Below are 12,501 nucleotides of genomic sequence, written 5' to 3' on the forward strand. Positions count from 1 at the left end.
CTTACACCTATTTGGCTTTAATAGCCATGGCTCTTCACAATGTACCCAAGAAGAAGCTGACCTTCCGCCAGATCTGTAACTATGTGATGGACAACTTCCCCTTCTGTAAGAGGGACCAGGCCGGATGGCAGAAAAATATCAAGCATACCTTGTTCACCAACAACTGCTTTAAGAAGGTGGCCAGGCCCATCTGTGATCCAGGGCAAGGTAATTACTGGACACTCGCTCCAAGCTTCATTATGTTAAAAATGTCAAACTCAAAACGCAGCAGAAAACTAAAAAAGCTGGAAAACAAAAAGAAAATAATGAATTAGGCTATAACATCTGGATAAGAAAAACCATGGCCGCATTGTAGAACAATAAAATAAGACCAAATATAAAGGTACCTATTAGAACCATTTTTACTCCAGAGAAAAGGTGCAGACAATACTATTTACTGAATATTATTTTTCACTAGGGGGGTTACTCTGTAAGGTTATCATCATATCATTATTGGAATGACCATACTGACCAGTGACTGCAGATTATATTGAAATATTAAGTGACGATTCCGAACAATCATCTTCTACCTAATCCGCAGCGATTACCCTGAACCTGCTTGTACGACAAGTTTTAATCTTGGCAAACAACGCATGTGATTCTGAGTCAGAGTTTCAATAATGAAATGAGTTCATTCTCTTGATTAAGATTAAGCATTTTAAATTTATTGCATTTTTTTTTTGTTATTGTGGCAGAAATCTTGAGCTTTTTATTGGTAAAACATCATCTATTATTCCAAGAAATTGAATGAATTTATATTACTGAAATGCGGAGACTATGAGTCAGACGCACAGGAAATACAAGATACGAGTTTGTCCTTATAGCAAATTTTAGATAAATAAATTACTGACTAAAATCAGACAAACATACATCAGCATCAATGTAGAAAAAGAGCAGACGATAAACCTCATTCATTAAAATTATCTAAAAGAAAACTGTCGACATCACTCAGAATAACCAGAGCTCAGCTTTTCTTATTTAAAGGGGACCTGTTACTTGCCATAAAAAAACATAAAAAACTAAAACTAAATAAAAATATATACATACAGTATATATATAAATATATATATATATATATATATATCTATATATAAACTTATCTACTATAAAAGTCGCTGTTCTCCTGAACCCGTCGCTGTTTTTCCTTTTTACCTACGCCTCTCCATTCCTGAGATATTTCCTCTCCTTCCCTGTATATAAAGCATGTGTGGCGCCCTGGACAAGCCAGGTCGTCACAGGTACTACACCACCACACCCCACACCCTGGTTAGGCACACCGAAGCCAAACACAAAATCCTTGTTGCCTTCCTCCAGGGGCTGATGTCCACACCAGGGGGTGGGCCAGGCGGTTGGTCCCGCCCACCGAGGAGTTCACAGTCCTGGAGACGGGAAAAGGAGTCAGTTAGGTTCAGTTTTGAAGTGAAGTGGAGAGGAGACTGACCGTGTCCGGGTGCGTGGCCCGGACGGAACAGCAAGGTTGGCAGACGGTGGTGACCGTCTGCAGGAGAGGCCGATTGGAGTGAACCATAAGGACCGTAGACGGGCGGTGGCCTGGCGGTACCGGACCGGAGAACAAAGAGAAGCCAGCACCATCTGGCAGGGCTTACGGACCCCGACCAGGCTAGGAGTCGCCGTAAAACTGGTCAAATCCGTTAGCAAAGGGAACCTCCGGGGTTTCCCAGCAGTCAAGACCCGATTGAAGGTGACAGCTCAAACCGTAAAGGGAAACACAGTCACCGCCAAGGCTACAGTTCCCAGGGCCAGAGCCTGCGGACAAAAGGGGCTCTTTCGGCACCCATCCAAGCTGGGGAGCGGGTTACCGGTGGGAACCCATTGGAACCGTACACACTACACAGGTGCAGGGAAAGGTAGTCACCATCAACCTGCCGGGAGGAGAAACACCGCAGCCGTCTGTGGGACCCGTCCATCCAGCCGTTTGTTTTACCAGAGACTTTGCATTCGTCATTGGCTGAGTGAGTACCACCGTGCCGTGCGGCACAGCACTGCCCCCGTGACCGTGCACCTCACCAGGCCCCGTAGCTCGCCTGCCCTACATCCATATCCTTCACCGGGCCCCGGGACAACCAAGCCCCCTACCCATGGAGGGAAGAACCAACATCCAAGCTGCTCCCTGTCATCGCTCCCGGGATCCCCGTCCAGAGCAGCGGTGGTGTCACAATCTCACTACAACCGTGGGTGGCGTCACGAACAATATCCCTAAACCACACCAAACCACCCCCTTTCACTCACGGGCGAGGAACGCCGCTCGAGTCCCCGGGATCCGGCCCACCGCTCGAGCAACCACCGAGCAGCAGCAGCCGGACCCGAGCAGTGGGTGAGCACAGCATCCCCTCCTCCGCCCGCGACACATGTCTAGTTTAGCCAACTGGGCATGTCCGCAAAAAGACTCTCATAGAAAAAAAAATGATGACCACACCCACTTGGTAAAAAAATCTAAGATTTATATATAAGGCAAAACAGGCTATATGTCAGGAATAGTGTCACAGGTGGGCTAAGCTTAGTTACAGTCACTGAGTGGCGGCGAGAGTCCAGGGGGCGAAGCCACTGTACCATGCACTGGACTCCCCTGAAGGAGCCACCAACAGCGAACCACTATACAGGGATTGTGTGGTACCCCAACAGAAGGCCTAAATGCACAGCAGCCAGGGACCTGAGAAGATAGTCTCTTACAGACAGGATTAAAGTCCGCTGCAGGTGTGCTTGGTTGTGGCAGCACGGTGATGGTCACTCGGACTTGGAAGTGATGGCTCTGACGTGGCAGTACGTAGGTGGTGGTAGAGAGCAGGCTCTAGGACGAGATCGAGCTTAGACACAACAGACTGGTACTAGGACTAGTCACAGTAACGTACAGGGACCTGAGAACTAGCACTAACTGGATTTTTGCAAGAGCAGATGCTATCTTTGGCGATCTCCATACAAACTTCCCAGCCTTAAATAGGGAGAGACCAGCTGTGGATGGTAATCAGCAACCAGACTCTAAGAAGAGTCACACACTGGATAACTCCTGCACGACTGGAAGCAGTGGAAACAACTCAGCCGACGCCCGGCAGAGCTGAGCATCTAAGAGAAACCAGGTTGCCTTTCGGACTCTGCAATGGGAACAGGGTCCAACACCGTTGCTGTAATCCGCAAGTGCAGATCCGGACAGCGCATGACAAGTAGGGAGGAGAAGGGAAAAAAATCTGCAAATTCAGGAGAACAGCGATGTTTACACCAGTTAAAAAATATATTTGCGCAAGTGACAAGTCTTCTTTAAACAGTTCAAGAAAAATGAAAACTGCATTGTGATTAATTCATATGAGCAACAATGGTCACAGACAATAGACAAATTCCTCTTCATCCCTCTTTCTTTTTTTCTCTTTCTTTCTCACCATTTCCTCCTCTTCCATCTTCTTGTAAATAGGCTATTATGGGCTGTCACTCCATCCCTCAGTGACCTGACAGTCTGTCTTCATGGCTACCTATGAGAAGAATTAGGAGCGATAAATCAGTGCATGTAAGGGGATGAGCTCAGCTGCTCTTTTTCCAAAAACAGCGCCACGCCTGGCCACAGGTTGTGTGTGCAATTTCAGTTCAGTTTAATTTGATTCATTGGAACTGAGCTGAAAAATCAGAAACAAATCCTAATGTATAGCGCAGTTCTGGGAGAAGTCAGACATTTTTAATCCTATACAACCTCTGTACCTATATATCTATGTGGGGATTTGGATTTCTATGTTAGAAAAATTACCCAATGGTGTTTTAAGGGACAGTAACTTTAAACCATTTTACCATGGGTAATGGAATGTGGAATGTGAAGGAATGCGGTAAGGTAAGGGAATGTGTCGGCAGGTTTTAGCTATGTAATCTGAGGGCAGCATGAGGTGTGGGCTGAGGCTCGCATTTCATTGATGTACCACCAATTAGGCTGTCTTCTGTTATTTCAATACAAAGAGTGTTTTATCAGCAATAAATTATCATTTTCTTACTACCTGGTTGGTCTGACCACACCCCCACCAGTGATGAGCAGCTAACTGCCAATATACAATGTACACAGTGAGCTGTGGTGTGGGAGGGGACAGTAGGGGTTGAGGCACTCATTTCAGTGATTTGCCACTTATTAAGCTGTGTGCTGTTTTTTCAATACAAGTAATGTTTTATCAGCAATAAATTATAATTTTCTGACTACCTGGTTGGTCTAACTACACCCCGACCACTGATGAGCAACTCACTGTCAATATACAATGTACACAGTGAGCTGTGGTGTGGGCAGGGATAGCTATGGTGTGGGTAGAGTTAGCTGTGGTTTGGGCACGGTTATCTTTCTGACCTCTGTGACATCTAACAACTTTGACTGTGTCACAATGGCTTCACCCAATAAACTAAGTGACACATCGCTGGAATCAGGGTCTCTTTCCCTACCTAATGTTGCTCTCAGATTACATAGCAAAAACCTGGTAACAGATTCCCTTTAACTTTCATCTTTTTCTTAATTCCTAAGTCAATCACATGATCAGGTATAAGAAAGGAGATATATTATGCAATATAAAACTTCTACAGTAATCTCCTAAATCTAATATCATCTGGCTCTCAGTGGCATAAGCTAGTATGCTGCAAATTGTGACATGAGTGGGGGACGTGCAGGCTGGCACTGTTAATAGGGAACTTATACATTCATTACGAGGGTGTGGCCAGTGTAACTGTAATTTGAATAATATTTAATGCAGAATGTCAGTATCTGTTTCTAGCTCCTCCCTCCTTCCATCTCCATAGAACTTTATAATCACTAATTGTCATCTCCAATTTTAGTAATGTGAAAATCTGTATTCACTATACATATTACAAAGTTTCTTATTTTTGTGTGCACTTTTGATTTATGAAATAAAAATTTAAATGATGGACTAGGCTTACAGATGTTGAAAGTACTATCCGTAGCTGTCACGCTCCCAGTGTACTGGCACCGCCCCTTACCCACTGATCCGTTCACGCCATCACGGCACAGCTCCTTACCCACTGATCCAGTCTCACCGTCATGGCATCACTCCTTACCCACTGATCCGGTCCACGTGCCCACCGGTCACGGCTGCCACTCCCACTCGTGCTCTCCTGCGTCCTGTTCCTGGTCTCTTGAGTCTGACTCTGATTCTTAGGCACATGTGTGGGGCCGCGCCCACTCAACTTGTCTTATAGGCCCAGCATTCCTGAAGCAGGATATGGCTGAGACAGGTGCAGAGTATATAAGACTCCCCTTGCCATGTGGGCGGCGCCTGATCAACGTGTTCTGTAAACTAGTGTGGCGCCCTGGACTAGCCAGGTCGTCAAAGGTACTGTAACAACACACCCCACACCCCAAGATAGGCACACCAGTCACACACAAATCCTTGTTGCCTCCCTCCAGGGGCTGATGTCCACACCAGGTGGGGTGGAGCCAGGCGGTTGGCCCCACCCACTGAGGAGTTCACAGTCCTGGAGGCGGGAAAGTAAGTCAGAGTAGTTCAGGGAGGGAAAGCGTGAGGAGTAAAGGAGTAGAGGAGCAGACTGACTGTGTCCGGGTACGTGGCCCGGGCACCAAGAGCAAGGTTGGCAGACGGTGGTGGCCGTCTGCAGGAGAGGCTGATTAACGCGGAACCGTAGGACCGGGGACGGGCGGTGGCCCGCCGGTACCGAACCGGGGAGCGAAGAGAAGCCAGCACAAATCGGCAGGGCCTACGGACCCCGACCAGGCTTGGAGTCGCCGTTAAACCGGTCAAATCCGTTAGCGACCGGAACCTCCGGGGTTTCCTAGCAGCAAAGGCCCGACTGAAGGCAACCGTCCAAACCGAGAAAGGGAAATATAGCTACCGCCACAGCTGGAATTCCCAGGGCCACAGCCTGCGGGCAAAAGGGGCTCCTCCGGCACCTATCCAAGCTGGGGAGCGGGTTACTGGTGGGAAGCCATCGGGACCGAAGCTACACAACAGGTGCAGGGAAAGGCAGCCACCACCAACCTTCCCGGGGTAACTACAGCAGCCGGCTGCGGGACCCGTCCATCCAGCCATTTGTTTTACCGGAGACTCTGTATCCATTCTTGACTGAGTGAGTACCACCGTGCCATCCGGCACCGCGCTGCCCCCGCGACCCTGCACCTCTCCAACCCTGCCTCCCTGACACCTCACCGGGCCCTGGGACCACCAAACCCCCTACCCACGGAGGGGAGAGAACCATCTCAGCTGCTCCCTGTCATCGCTCCCGGGATCCCCATCCAGAGCAGCGGTGGTGTCCCAACCTCACCACAAACCGTGGGTGGCGTCACGGACCAACTCCCCAAACCCAAACTACCCTCTTTCACTCACGGGCGAGGAGCGCCACTCGAGTACCCGGATCCGGCCCACCGCTCGAGCCACTGAGCAGCAGCAGCAGCAGAGCCAGACCCGAGCGTGGTGAGCGCAGCGCCCTCCCCGCCCGCGACAACTTGGCGTCACGAACGGGATCTTACCGTTCTGCCGGCTGGCAGAAGTGCGCCTTGTGTCCCGCCGGTGGTGTCCGGCCGAAAAATTTCAGAAGCCGCCATCTTGGGCGCGAACATTTTCCTGCTCAAGTGTCTTCTCGAGCAGTGGAGGCGCGAAAGCCGAAGCTCCGCCCCTGAAGAGGAGGTGCTGAAAAAAGACCAAGGGGGGATGTGGATGGAGAGATGGTGGCGTCCTCGGGCTAGAGCGCGGGAGCACCCGCTACCGGAGCGTCTAAGCTCTGGGGGAATCGAGGAGGAGTAGCCTTTGAAGATTGCGGCCCGGGTGAGCTCCCCACCGGGACCGCTGCTTGGCTGGAACGGGAGCTTGGCCAGTTCTGCTTGAAGGTGAGGGCGCAGAGCTTGCAGCAGCTGCTGAATTGGAAGGCGGAGATGCGCAGAATGGTTGCCGTGGTATGGGCCCGTGAGCAGGGGCCGCGGCGGACGTGCCGCGTCGCGATCAGGCCACCCAAGCTCCTGAACCAGCCTTGATTGCGTGGGAGCCGGGGGCCAGCACTGCAGCTGGAGGTCCAGAGAGAGTGCAGCTGATGGAGGAGGAGGTTCCGAGCACGCTGCCCCCGCCACCATTTCCAACGGCAATCAGCGGTTCCGGGCTGCACTGCTTATGGAGGGAGAACCCGATGTACCGTCTGGTCCCTGAGTGGGCCGACCACCTGCGGTGGTAGCCGCCCCAAAGTCAGCGGTCCCTCCGTTGCACCGTTGGTCCCGTTGGGACCACCAGTATCGTTGTTAAGTGAATGAAAGTAATCAACCGAGAAGTTAACCTGATTGTCCATCGTGATTGAACCGGCCGTTGCCGACAAGTTTGTCCCCGTAAGGACCCTTTGCACCGTGCGTAAGGAACTACTTACGGACAAGCCCGAGAACTTGCAGGGCAACCACAAACTTGTGGAATGTAAATAATTGGCTTAATTCCGTTGCCGCCTCCAGAGAGGCAGATTTGAGGAAGGGCCCACAGCAGAGTAGGCTGGGGCCCGGCCACCACCTGGACCGGTGGCCATCCTCCGGGGGTCAGGGGTTCCCCATGGACGTGGGTCCCCTGAAAAAGACCGTAGGGTATGAAATACCGTACCCGTACCCGCTCGGGCAGCCTGGATATGGACTGGGGTCAAGGGGTGCTGCCCACTTCTTTGGGGCAGCATCAGGGCCAGGTTGTTTGGGCGGGAGAGAGCGGAAGCCGACTGTGAATAGAATATGTAATAACGTTAAAAGTACCGTGCCTCCCGTTATGGGAAGATTTATAAAAAAAAAAATACTTGTGTTTATTGTTTACATGTTTTCTACCTCTTTTACAGTTGTACAAAAAAAAATAAATAAAACCGGTGATGGACGGGCAGCCCGCGGACGGTCTGCATTTAACCAAGGGGGAATGTGGCGCCCTGGACTAACCAGGTCGTCACAGGTACTGCAACAACACACCCCACACCCCGAGATAGGCAAACCAGTCACACACAAATCCTTGTTGCCTCCCTCCAGGGGCTGATGTCCACACCAGGTGGGGTGGAGCCAGGTGGTTGGCCCCACCCACTGAGGAGTTCACAGTCCTTTAGGCGGGAAAGGAAGTCAGAGTAGTTCAGGGAGGGAAAGCGTGAGGAGTAAAGGAGTAGAGGAGCAGACTGACCGTGGCCGGGTACGTGGCCCGGGCACCGAGAGCAAGGTTGGCAGACGGTGGTGGCCGTCTGCAGGAGAGGCTGATTGACGCGGAACCGTAGGACCAGGGACAGGCGGTGGCCCGCCGGAACCGAACCGGGGAGCGAAGAGAAGCCAGCACAAATCGGCAGGGCCTACGGACCCCGACCAGGCTTGGAGTCGCCGTTAAACCGGTCAAATCCGTTAGCGACTGGAACCTCCGGGGTTTCATAGCAGCAAAGACCCGACTGAAGGCAACCGTCCAAACCGAGAAAGGGAAATACAGCTACCGCCACAGCTAGAATTCCCAGGGCCAGAGCCTGCGGGCAAAAGGGGCTCCTCCGGCACCTATCCAAGTTGGGGAGCGGGTTACCGGTGGGAAGCCATCGGGACCGAAGCTACATAACAGGTGCAGGGAAAGGCAGCCACCACCAACCTTCCCGGGGTAACTACAGCAGCCGACTGCAGGACCCGTCCATCCAGCCGTTTGTTTTACCGGAGACTCTGTATCCATTCTTGACTGAGTGAGTACCACCGTGCCATCCGGCACCGCGCTGGCCCCGCGACCCTGCACCTCTCTAACCCTGCCTCCCTGACACCTCACCGGGCCCCGGGACCACCAAACCCCCCTACCCACGGAGGGGAGAGAACCATCTCAGCTGCTCCCTGTCATCGCTCCCGGGATCCCTGTCCAGAGCAGCGGTAGTGTCCCAACCTCACCACAAACCGTGGGTGGCGTCACGGACCAACTCCCCAAACCCAAACTACCCCCTTTCACTCATGGGCGAGGAGCGCCGCTCGAGTCCCCGGATCCGGCCCACCGCTCGAGCCACCGAGCAGCAGCAGCAGAGCCGGACCCGAGCGTGGTGAGCGCAGCGCCCTCCCCACCCGCGACAACTTGGCGTCACAAACAGGATCTTACCATTCTGACAGCTGGCAGAAGTGCGCCTTGTGTCCCGCCGGTGGTGTCCGGCCGAAAAATTTCAGAAGCCGCCATCTTGGGCGCGAACATTTTCCCACTCGAGCGTCTTCTCGAGCAGTGGAGGCACGAAAGCCGAAGCTCCACCCCTGAAGAGGAGGTGCTGAAAAAAGACCAAGGGGGGACGCGGATGGAGAGATGGCGGCGTTCTCGGGCTGGAGCGCGGGAGCAACCGCTACCGGAGCGTCTAAGCTCTGGGCAAATCGAGGAGGAGTAGCCTTTGAAGATTGTGGCCCGGGTGAGCTCCCCGCCGGGACCGTTGCTTGGCTGGAACGGGAGCTGGGCCGGTTCTGCTTGAAGGTGAGGGCGCAGAGCTTGCAGCAGCTGCTGGATTGGAAGGCGGAGATGCGCAGAATGGTTGCCGTGGTATGGGCCCGTGAGCAGGGGCCGCGATGGCCGTGCCGCGTCGCGATCAGGCCACCCAAGCTCCTGAACCAGCCTTGATTGCGTGGGAGCCGGGGGCCAGCACTGCAGCTGGAGGTCCAGAGAGAGTGCAGCTGATGGAGGAGGAGGTTCCGAGCACGCTGCCCCCGCCACCGTTTCCAACGGCGATCAGCGGTTCCGGGCTGCACTGCTTATGGAGGGAGAACCCGATGTACCGTCTGGTCCCTGAGTGGGCCGACCACCTGCGGTGGTAGCCGCCCCAAAGTCAGCGGTCCCTCCGTTGCACCGTTGGTCCCGTTGGGACCACCGGTATCGTTGTTAAGTGAATGAAAGTAATCAACCGAGAAGTTAACCTGATTGTCCATCGTGATTGAACCGGCCGTTGCCGACAAGTTTGTCCCCGTAAGGACCCTTTGCACCGTGCGTAAGGAACTACTTACGGACAAGCCCGAGAACTTGCAGGGCAACCACAAACTTGTGGAATGTAAATAATTGGCTTAATTCCGTTGCCGCCTCCAGAGAGGCAGATTGGAGGAAGGGCCCGCAGCAGAGTAGGCTGGGGCCCGGCCACCACCTGGACCGGTGGCCATCCTCCGGGGGTCAGGGGTTCCCCATGGACGTGGGTCCCCTGAAAAGACCGTAGGGTATGAAATGCCGTACCCGTACCCGCTCGGGCAGCCTGGATATGGACTGGGGTCAAGGGGTGCTGCCCACTTCTTAGGGGCAGCATCAGGACCAGGTTGTTTGGGCGGGAGAGAGCGGAAGCCGACTGTGAATAGAATATGTAGTAACGTTAAAAGTACCGTGCCTCCCATTATGGGAAGATTTATAAAAAAAAAAATACTTGTGTTTATTGTTTACATCTACCTCTTTTACAGTTTTACAAAAAAAAATAAATAAATAAAACCGGTGATGGACGGGTAGCACGCGGACGGTATGCATTTAACCAAGGGGGAATGTGGCGCCCTGGACTAGCCAGGTCATCACAGGTACTGCAACAACACACCCCACACCCCGAGATAGGCACACCAGTCACACACAAATCCTTGTTGCCTCCCTCCAGGGGCTGATGTCCACACCAGGTGGGGTGGAGCCAGGTGGTTGGCCCCACCCACTGAGGAGTTCACAGTCCTTTAGGCGGGAAAGTAAGTCAGAATAGTTCAGGGAGGGAAAGCGTGAGGAGTAAAGGAGTAGAGGAGCAGACTGACCGTGGCCGGGTACATGGCCAGGGCACTGAGAGCAAGGTTGGCAGACGGTGGTGGCCGTCTGCAGGAGAGGCTGATTGACGCGGAACCGTAGGACCGGGGACGGGTGGTGGCCCGCCGGAACCGAATCGGGGAGCGAAGAGAAGCCAGCACAAATCGGCAGGGCCTACGGACCCCGACCAGGCTTGGAGTCGCCGTTAAACCGGTCAAATCCGTTAGCGACTGGAACCTCCGGGGTTTCCTAGCAGCAAAGACCCGACTGAAGGCAACCGTCCAAACCGAGAAAGGGAAATACAGCTACCGCCACAGCTAGAATTCCCAGGGCCAGAGCCTGCGGGAAAAAGGGGCTCCTCCGGCACCTAACCAAGCTGGGGAGCGGGTTACCGGTAGGAAGCCATCGCTACCGAAGCTACACAACAGGTGCAGGGAAAGGCAGCCACCACCAATCTTCCCGGGGTAACTACAGCAGCAGACTGCGGGACCCGTCCATCCAGCCGTTTGTTTTACCGGAGACTCTGTATCCATTCTTGACTGAGTGAGTACCACCGTGCCATCCGGCACCGTGCTGGCCCCGCGACCCTGCACCTCTAAAACCCTGCCTCCCCGACACCTCACCGGGCCCCGGGACCACCAAACCCCTCTACCCACGGAGGGGAGAGAACCATCTCAGCTGCTCCCTGTCATCGCTCCCGGGATCCCCGTCCAGAGCAGTGGTAGTGTCCCAACCTCACCACAAACCGTGGGTGGCGTCACGGACCAACTCCCCAAACCCAAACTACCCCCTTTCACTCACGGGCGAGGAGCGCCGCTCGAGTCCCCGGATCCGGCCCACCGCTCGAGCCACCGAGCAGCAGCAGCAGCAGCAGCAGAGCCGGACCCGAGCATGGTGAGCGCAGCGCCCTCCCCGCCCGCGACACTAGGTGTTCAGGTCTCCTAGTGCCTTGCCTCTCTCTAACCCTGTGTCTTCCACAGAGCCAGCCCTGCTACCTTAACCTGGTCCTGACTGCGGATTGCCCAGGAAGTCCTCCGGTGACTCCCATCATCTGCCTTCAGCCTGAACCTGTCTCCGATCCCCGACTTCACCTTGTGATCTCGGCCATTACGTCCAGCAGGATCCAGATCTCGCCTGATGTTCCTATCCAGTACCTGAACCTGGTCTCCGTCATCTGCATTGCCTCCAGGAACTCTGTGACTATAGAGACATCTTGCTACCAGTCCCCTGAAGGACGCTGACCTTGTACCACTAGTGCTCCGGCTACCGTGCATCTAGGCCCTCTGGTGGGGTGACCGGACATTCCCTGTACAGGGGTTAGCTCCGGGTTGCGTCACTGGAGGAGTCTGGTACACGGCCCAGAGGATCCACCACCAGGACCTAACAGTAGCAAAGGTGCGCTACCGATTTTAAATATCCTGCAGTGAAATTCTGTGCTGTTTTTGTTGTTTGGCCGCTCTAATACAAACAATACCAGTGGCATCTTACGCCATAGTGTGTTGTGTGATGCCCCTGGACTATCAGGTCGTCACAGGGTATTCCACAATCTGCCCTCCCATGAGTATTCACCTCCTTCTTGGTTTTGGGTCCCTAACTACATGGTGATGCTGTGGCGCCCCTGACCTGGTCGGGCACCACTGAGTACTGCACCCATGCTGGGTCAGTACAAACAGGTAATCCCAAAGGCTGAGTAGGGTGTGGACACACAGACACATAGTGGCTAGTTCTCACACACCATAGAGGGGACCCCTGGGCAGACCCAGGAGGG

This window comes from Anomaloglossus baeobatrachus, chromosome 7 (assembly GCF_048569485.1).
Source record: "Anomaloglossus baeobatrachus isolate aAnoBae1 chromosome 7, aAnoBae1.hap1, whole genome shotgun sequence".
Taxonomy (NCBI): Eukaryota; Metazoa; Chordata; class Amphibia; order Anura; family Aromobatidae; genus Anomaloglossus; species Anomaloglossus baeobatrachus.